The sequence below is a fragment of the Lissotriton helveticus genome, chromosome 2_1 (genome assembly GCF_964261635.1).
Source record: "Lissotriton helveticus chromosome 2_1, aLisHel1.1, whole genome shotgun sequence".
Taxonomy (NCBI): domain Eukaryota; kingdom Metazoa; phylum Chordata; class Amphibia; order Caudata; family Salamandridae; genus Lissotriton; species Lissotriton helveticus.
Window position 1 is genome coordinate 61,101,592 of NC_136059.1, and position 9,951 is coordinate 61,111,542.

Consider the following 9,951-nt stretch of genomic DNA (forward strand, 5'->3'; position numbering starts at 1 on the left):
ACATTCACAAAGTAGGATACGTTTCCAATCATAGAATGTCCCAAATATCCTTAAAAGTGGATTCGCAAGCCATTTGTCTCCCAGCCATGGAGTTTCTGCCATAATCAGCACTTCCCCTCCTTTTTTCCACAAGAGCAGTTCAAACATGAATGGCAAAATATCCTAGTTTGCAAATGTTTTCCACATAACTATGGCTTTCCCATATTTTCCACATAATACATCATCTGCTGCATAATCTGACGATTTTAACTAATAAATTGTTTATAGCTCAAACACATTGAAAGTTACTAAAAAATGTGACTAGTGCTGCTGTGAAGTGGAGGGCCCTTTGCAAAGGTTGACTGGTCATCTTTCTCATTGCTGCAGTTGTATGTTCCACTAGTACTAATAAGGAAAAATATTTCAAAATAATAAACTCAGAAAATTTACAGCACCACTAATACCAGTGTAGGGTGTCAGAGCACTTTACATCACACATATTACACAGAGCCAATCATTCGGATGTGTTTAAATCGATGTGGTTGGGGGTTCTCTTTAATAATCAGAATTGATTTCTACCCAAATGAACCCTTTTTTGTAACATTAGGATAATCAAAAACTGGGGAAAAACACTCTAATTTATACCTTGGAGTTTGCATGCAGTTGTTACATGACAATTAATAGCTCACTGTTCTATGTTAGGATTTTAACTTATTACCTGCAAGTAACAATAGGGTCTCTCTGACAAAAGCCGTAACCCACTGACCTATTCACATTATGTGCACTTTGTGATCTGCATGGCACATGTTCTTAGCAGCATGCACATTACACCTCTGCCATTCCTTTTCATGAGTCAAACCTTCCACAAGACAAAAAAAAACATCTCTCTCTACTAAGAACATTAATCACTGGAGTTAACGAGATATTTTCATTGTTGCCCAAAAATGTTGGAGGCCAGGAGGGAGGCCTTTAAAGTAATGGGGTGACCCAAAAGGTACTGGACCTCGGTTATTGACGATACAAAACAAAGGGTCCAAGACCTCTATATTTTCATATATCCCTGAATTGATCAGTAAATTTTCAAATAAAGAGCTTGTCATTACAGATCAGCCCAACACAGTAAACGTATCTCACTTTACAAAACATGAGAAATTAAAATGTACTTGAAAAGAAACAACAGCAAAAGACCAAATATATTCAATATTTAATATTACCCAGTCAGCAAATTACTCATTTCAGAATTTTTTGTTTTTATAAATAGCAAAGGTTGCCCCAATACGAGCGTGCAGATAGAAAAGCTCTGGGTGAAAAGGTGTGTAAAAGATAAAGACAGAAAGGAATTCACAGAAAATATTTGTGACATAAAATAATCGTAACTATTTTTTAATATATATCATACGAAGAAATTAATTAATCGTAGTATACAACCTGGCCACAAACAAAAACAAATTAGGTCAAATGTTTATCTTTGAATGTTCATGACTACTCAATGTCAACAATACGATCTGCACATAAATATACAGAGACAGAATGGTCCAGGTATTTGTTATTAAGGGCGTCGACATTTCGACTTGTCTTTAAGGCCTGTCCATGCGAGTCTTCATCAGGACAAAGAAGTGACGAGGCAACCAAGGGTAGTGGATGACCCTAGAACAAAAAGGGGATTCTATGAATGCTGCCGTAACTAATCTTAAGGTTAAGCCCTACCCATTTCTAAGTGACTTACCCTTTCCGAAGAATGGGGTGGCAATTGCTCCCACGCGCCCAAGAAGTTTTCTTTAATCCAACAATAGTAATTAAAAGCAAGTATATATAAAGAATTAGCTCACAATAGACAAAGTCCATTAGTCAGACTAAGAGCCCAAAATGATATTTACCAGAACGTGGTTGAAAGGAATGACTTCTTCCATGAATTATTTGATCCGAATGTGTAGTCGATGAGATGCAATTTCGATAATGAGTATAACACTGTAGGGGATATAATTATGTCTATCAGTGCCAATCCCCGAGGTGATAATTAATAGGATATGTTATGGAGTGATTGTATAGACCATACCGTGTCGTATTCAGGGTGTCCCTATCCCTCAATTCCCAAGGAGAGAAGAGTTTGCTGGATCAAAGCCAGAATCTGCATAGTGAAGCCCTGTAGGAACATAATAATGGTAGGGGCCATTATTGTAACCTCCCTCTATTGCAATGCACTGTCTGCACAGTGACAAAAGAAAGAAAGAAGGAATGGAGGCCTCAAGGAGAATTACCTGTGTTTTAGAAAACAAACAGATGCTCCTCATCCCGCTATTACTCATCACCCATGGAGCGTGGCCATTGTACTGTCCCACCTCTCGTGCCTATGAAGGAACAGCAAAGTTACTGTTAGATTGCTCCACACAGGAATCAAGCTGTAATGTATTCCCAAATCTAGTAGCGGTGCTTACCGTGTGTATAATCCACGTTCTGCTACCGAGTCTACCACTAGCTAGGGAGCTGCTGTTACTCGGGCTGTGTATAGCTTACGCATTTCTAGAAGTCGAAATAGAAAGAGGACTCGCGTAGTAGAGACGCGCAAGACCTTATTGCTGGGGCATTCATATGTATAATTCCGTTGTGGGCCCTGCACAGTGTTCGAAATTGCATCAGAGTCCAATATTACATAAATTATGAAAATTGGAAGCGGATTTGGGCGCAAATCAAAAATTCGAAAAATTTTAAAATATTGAGGCGCAAGCACCACGATGTGCTTATTATTAATTAATGGTCTCAATTGTTTATTTAAACCCGTAATTGCTGCGAGCCCAAGGTTCAAAAGAACACATAACATCATTCACATCCCGATGGCGGCCGCCATCTTGGTATGGGCTCATATTAATGAATGCTAAAGATGAATATGATCTTAAAAATCCACCAACGATAGTTCATACACAAAATATATATACATTAAATTACATAAAACCACATTGGACAAATTAAAACATTACAAACATTTAACAATAATTTAGAGCACCCCAGCATTCGTTGTATTGGTGTCATGCCCCAAAATAATAGAAACACAGTTGAGGTTTAACATATACATCCATACATCACAGCAAGAATCACATTGTGCAGGTTAATCATGATAGTCAATCAATCAATGTAATCACACGTACCTTCAGTAGATATAATATCTGATAAATCCTGCTAATGGTTCACAACTCAATCACTGCATTGGAGAGAGTCAACCTGGCACAGTCACTATTCACACTAGGGACACAATTATACTCTCAACAGTGATACCTGTCGGTTGATCTCCTCCAATTCATTGAGTCCTTTATTTACTGTGTCGAGCTGGTGTATCCATTTACATTCCCTTCTACTAAGGATTACGCTAAAGTCACCACCTCGTGGGTTTACTCTCACCTTCTCAACAACCCACCATCTAAAGCTATTAGCTTCATGTTTGAAAGTGGTGAAGTGTTCCACCAATGGGGCGCCTGGTGTGGTGCAACGTATGCGGCTCATATGTTGGAGAATGCGGCATTTAATTCTCTGTATTGTCTGCCCCACATATAGAAACCCACAGGGACACAAAATGACATAAATGACTCCTGTTGAGTTACAATTGCTATGATCTTTTAGCACATATGTCTGACCATTGTAGGTAAATGTCGTACATTCTGTGGTCAAAGGACAAGCTTTGCATGTACTGCCCTTTGTGTGTCCTATCACTGGTGAAAAACCCCACAACGTGGTTTGCTTCTCAATATGGACACTTGGTAGAAGGGATTTAATGAGGTAGTCTCTGATGTTTCTCCCCTTACGAAAGGCATGTAATGGGGGTTCCAAACCTCCCACTTCTTCCTTCACCAGGTGCCAATGTCTATTTATTGCCTTTTTGATCTCGTTACTCTTTGTATTAAAGGTGGTCACACACACCAGTCTTTCTGCCCCGCTTTTTTTAGGCTGTAACTCCAACAGGTGATCCCGGTGCTTATACCACGCCCGTTTTCGGGCCTTCTTGAGTAGACGAATAGGGTACCCTCGTTCACTTAGACGTGCAATAAGCAGTGAAGACTCCTCAAAAAAGTCTTCCTTCTTAGTACATTTTCTACGTAACCTCAGGAACTGCCAAAGGGTAAATTGTCCCTGAGGTTATGGGGATGGTGACTCGTGTACCTAAGAAGTGTGTTTCGTTCACTACTTTTCCTGTACAAGCTCGTATAGAGACTACCTGTGTCTGCTTTGATTTGAATGTCCAAAAAGTTAATTGAGACATTATCGTACTCCAATGTAAATTGGATATCTTCTAGGCATGTATTTAACCACCCATTAAATTGGGCCAAAGACACCTGTAAAAATAGGAATGTTTGCCTGAAGCATAATATTTTGTATAAAAAGAGAAGGCTGGCTTTGTAAGATTGAGCAGTCTCCTGAGAATATACACCGTGTTGTACTTCTAGGATACCTGTTACTTGGTTGCAGCCAATAAATTCGATCTTTGATTTCACCTAGAAGACTCTGTGTTTCTGTAGTCTGAAACAGGAAGGACCCGAAGTCATAGGGTGTTGTCCCTGGCACCGCTGGGTTACCGGATCAGTACCAGTTCTGAAAAACGCAGTACTTCAGATGATAGCATATGTAGTGCATGGGTGAATGGATGAGTGCATGTACAGTGCCAGGATGATTGTATGACTGCATAGCTAGTTCCTCAGTGAATGGATTAGCGCATAGCTAGTGCCTGGGTGATTGTATGAGTGCAAATGCAGTGCCTGCATGTTTGAAGAGTGCACATGTAGTGCCTGGGCAAATGTATGAGTGCAAGTGAAGTGCCTGTATGGTGGGAAGAGTGTACATGCAGTGCCCGGGAGAATGCATGGGTGCAAATGTAGTGCCTGGGTGAAAGGATGATTGCAAATACAGTGCCTGGGTGAATGAATAATTGCAAGTGCAGTATCTTTGTGATTCCATAATTGTTTGGGTAGTGCCTGAGTGATTGCATGAGTGCAAGTACAGTGCCTCGGTGATTGCATGGGTGCAAGTGCAGTGCCTGGAGAATTGGATGAGTACAAGTACAGCACCTGGGTGAATTGATAATTGCAAGTGTAGTACCTAGGTGAATGGATGAGTGCAAGTGTATTGCCTGAGTGAATTTAAGAGTGCAAGTGCAGTGCCTGGGTGAATGAATGAGTACAACTGCAGTGCCTGGAGGATTGAAAGACTCTGACCTTCCTGGTCAGTGTCACTGCTCTCCCACGAAGCAGCTCCACTATTAAGGGTCTGCTCTTGAGCCCGAGCTCCTCGTCAGGTTGGTGTTCTAGGCCCTCCTCCACCCACAGGCTCCTGCTTGTGCCTCCTCCCTGGTGGTCTAGTGGAAGGGCACCCTGCACTCCTGCTATTCTGCTTTGTTCTTTGTCCTTTGTTTTTTTTTTCATCTTTTCTCTATTCTCTCCTGCCTCTTTTTCTCTTTTGCCACTTTGCCACTTTTTCTCTGCGGCCTCTTTTGACACTTTTTCTCTTTTGCATCTTCTTCCACTTTTGCCACTTTTTCTCTCCTGCCTCTTTTGACTCTTGTCCCTTTGCTTCATTTTGCTCCCTCTTCCTGTGCTCCCCACTACTGCTGCCCCATGGCTCCTCCCCAGCATGTTGCTCCCACCTCCCACTACCAGTTGATCGCCCTCCCCGATCCCTACTTACTAGCAAGCCCATTTGTGACGGTCCATGACCTGACTATGACCAGCCCCAGGAATCCTGGTCCTCCTACCCCCCTGCCGCTACAACCCAGCATCCTCCATGCTCTCAACCCTGGACGCAACAACAACTGCCAGCTCTTGATGCTGAGCAACACAGAGGGCCTGATTTCTTGCCGACACTGATGCTGCACCTTTACCCACCTCTGGACCCCAGCAGTAACACCAAGCTCACCGGACGTCAGAACACACAAACCACTGAACTGCATCCTCCTCAATGTATGCTCTCTGCACAGACACCCCATAGAAATCTAGGACCTCCCCAAAACCCATACACGCCCGACATCGCCTTCCTCACTGAGACCTGGGCCAAATCCAGCTCCGCACCTGACATCTGAACCCCATCTCTGATGGATACAAGATCCTGAGGAAAGATGGAGGGGCTATCACTATCAAACACAAACGCTCCCTTTGCATGACAACCACCGACATGGAACACATCTACTTCCAGATCCACACCAACCCCCATAATGGCGCTCTGAGAAATCCTTGTTTACCTAATGCCTGGTCACCGCGCTTTGTTCACCAACATCATCGAACCCCATGCCATCGGAGAACTAAACTTCCACCTGGACAACCACGATGACCCCAACACCACCGCCCTCTGAGAAAACCTCACCAACATATGACTAACGCAACTTGCCTCTGCCCCCACTAACACAGCAGGACACACACGAGACTCTGTCTTTGCAGTAGGAAAGACCATCTTTTTCAGCCACGCCAAGGAACTCCTCTAGACTGACCACCACTGTATCCACTTCTCCTTCAGAAAACTTACAGCACACAAGCACGTGTACCACCTCCCCCGCAGAAACTGAAAAACACCTCAACTCCACCCCCAACTACGACAGACACCAACACCGCTACAAGAAACGTCCACTAACCGATCACCAACTGCACCAACACACTTGTCCCCCTCTATAAGACTACTGGATGACACAACAAAAAAGCAAACTGGTACACGTGGAGAAGCAGAAAAACTCCTGAAACATGCAACTCCTACAAAACAGCCATCACGGCTCACCACCAACTTATAAAACCCACAAAGAAGAATTTACTCTAAGACAGAAACCTCTCCAATGTCCAAAACTCCAAGGAACTCTTCTCCATCATACAGGAATTTGAAAATCCCAACAGCAAGACAACAGATGTCCCTCCCTCCCATGACCTCTGCAACAGACTCAGCTCCTTCTTTCACCTCAAGCTCAAGACATTCTCTGATAATTTTGATAATTTTGATGACCAAGACCTCTTCACGGCCTCACACCACATCCCCAGCAATGGCAACAAACAAATCCTACTCACTTGGACCCCAGTCACGACAGAAGACACCCTAAAGACCATAAAAAGCATCCACTCCGGAGCACCTTCAGACCCCCGCCCACCACACATTTTCCACAGGGACGCCACAGCCATCACACCCAAGCTACATCGTACCATTAACTGCTCCCCCGGGACCGCTACATTCCACAGAAAACTGGAAGTGCGCTGAAGTCAAGCCCCTCCTAAAGATGCCCTCCGGAGACCTGATGGACATCAAGAACTTCAGACCCATCTTGCTGCTTCCTTTTGAAGCCAAGGTCATCAAAAAGGCCGTCATCACCCAGCTAGCATACTTCATTTAAGCCAAAGACATCCTAGACAGCTCCCAATCCGGATTCTACAGCAACCACAGCACCGAAACTGACTTTCTCACCGCCACAGACAACATCTGTGACTTCCTCAACCAAGGCCAGATGGCAGCCCTCATCCTCCTGGACCTATCTGCAGCCTTCAACGCAGTCTCCCACCGCACACTAATAACCAGACTCCACGATGCTGGGATCCAAGGAAAGGCCTTAGATTAGATATGCCCATTCCTCACAAGCAGAACACAGAGAATAAGACTCCCGCCCGTCCTCTCAGAAACAACAGAGACAAGATGGGGAGTTCCCCAAGGATCTTCCCTTAGCCCCACCCTTTTCAACATCTACATGGCCCCCTCGCAACCATTGTCAAAAACCATGGGCTCAACATCGTCTCCTAGACCGATGACACCCAACTCTTCCTCTACCTCATCAAGGAACTCGACATCACCAGGCACAAATTCCAAGAAGGGATGATAACCGTCGAAACCTGGATGAAAACAACTGCCTGTAACTCAACTCACGGAAAACAGAGGTCTTCATCCTAGGCAGCAACCCCTCTGCATGGAACGACACCTGGTGGCCACCCGCCCTCAGAAACCTACCCATCCTGACTGACCATGCACTTAACCTCGCTATCATAATGGACTCATCGCTCACTATGAATTGCCAGAACAACACTTTCTCCTCTGCATGCTTCAACACCCTCTGTATACTTTGCAAAACATTCAAATGGATACCTCTACTTCAGGAAAACGGTCACTCATGTACCCATCACCAGCAGACTGAACTATGGCAATGCCCTATATGCCGGAATCAACAAAAAAACTTCTCTTCAAACTTCAGATCATTCAGAATGCTGCAGCCAGACTAATGCTTGGTATCCCACAGCACAACCAATTCACCCAATATCTCTGTGACCTCCATTGGCTCCCCGTCTAAAGAAGAAGAATTTTCAAGCTACTCACACACGCCTGCAAGGCCCTCCACAACATTGGACTATAATACCTCAACAACTGCCTCGCCTTCCATACCCTTAAGAGAAACCTCTGCTCAGCTGACCTCACCCTAGCTACTGTCCCATGGTTCTTCCTTCTACCTCACAGCCAAGACCTGGAACTATCTCCCCCTTCAACTCCGGCCTAGCCCGACACTGCACCAAATCAGGAAAGACCTCAATACCCCCCAGCGCCTTGAGACCCTAATGGGTGAGTAGTGTGCTTTACAAACCCTGATGGATTGATTGAATGACTGCGTTAGTAGTGCCTGAGTAAATGAATGAGTGAATGGTTAGTGCCTAGATCATTGTATGAGATCATGTGTAGTGCCTGTATGATTGGATGAGGGCAAGTGAAATGCCTGGGTGAATGGAAAAGTGCAAATGTATGGCCTGGGTGAATTGATGAGTGCAAGTACAGTGCCAGAGTAATTGCATGGCTGCATGGGTAGTGCCTGATGGCACAAATTGAGTTCACATTTTGGGGAAACAAGATAGTTGAATACTTTCTTTCCAAATTCCCACATTTCATTAAATCAGCACTCACATGGGGAATATGATAATAAATATATAAAGGTGAATACAGAAACAAAGAAGACAAAAAAGCAACTACATTTTTCATATAGTGACCTCAAATCTAAATAATCTGACAATCAGTAAAGTTATTACTCATTTTCAATTGTCAGAGGCATCAATGCATGTCAACCCTAATATGTGATGGGGTCATTATCAGGACAAAGGGTTTTGAATGAGCTTCAATTCTGAAAAAGGGAAAAAAAGGAAAAAGTGAGCATCGGAACAAGTACATTCAACAAAAGAGAATGGAGCAAAAATAAATTGAAGATACAGTACTGTTGTGAATTGTGCGGCGTCTCCCGCTGGTGTCTGTCATCTGCTGTGTGTTCTGGAATGCTGACAGGCGACAGCTGATGGCTGACACAAGAGGACCCTGCGAGCACCTTCTCCGCTTCTTCCCTCACAGGTGTGTTGGAAATTACATTAAAGACTTTTCTTCTACCGGCTTGTGTGGGGGACCGTCTATACAAAAGGGACAGCAATTTTCAACAGGATGAAGCCTTCTGCGTGCACCTGTGACTCTTGGAGCCTTCAATGATTGAGAGGTTGCAACCTACCTTCACTCGACTGACATGAGCTGTTCTGGTGAAGTTCTAGGCAGTAGTCAGCGCTGGTGTGTATTTTCTGTATTCAAGCAAGTTTACAGAAGGACTCCGCTACACAGTTTAACTGCCCCATTCCTTTCTGCAGCTGTCTGCGCAAAGAACAACACTTCACACATCACTGCCATTTTGTGGGAATACCTTTGTATGTCAAAGCATCAGCCCACACAGCTCTGCAATTTTGGGAGTAATTCCTTTCTGTCTCAATCAATTAATCAGAGTACTTGTAAAGCATGCTACTTACCCGTGAGGGCCCCAAGGCGCTAAGGGGAGAGGGGGGTGCTGCTACTGCCAGGTCTTGAGGATTCTTCTGAAGGCGAGTAGGTCTTGGGTCTGCCATATGTGGGTAGGGAGGGTGTTCCAGGTCTTGGCAGTGAAGTAGGAGAAGGATCTGCCGCCGGAGGTCATTCGTTGGATGCAGGGGACAGCGGCGAGGGCGAGGCTGGCAGAGC

At 44.3% G+C, this 9,951-nt stretch overlaps 1 long non-coding RNA gene across 1 annotated transcript; it reads right to left on the minus strand.

The window, feature by feature from the left end:
* Positions 1–2,035: 2,035 nt before the first annotated feature.
* Positions 2,036–2,459, minus strand: LOC144819210 (uncharacterized). Its single transcript, XR_013607236.1, has 3 exons — positions 2,415–2,459; positions 2,238–2,327; positions 2,036–2,122 (listed from the first exon to the last, which is right to left on the minus strand). It is a non-coding gene; the product is annotated as an uncharacterized LOC144819210 (long non-coding RNA).
* Positions 2,460–9,951: the final 7,492 nt, after the last annotated feature.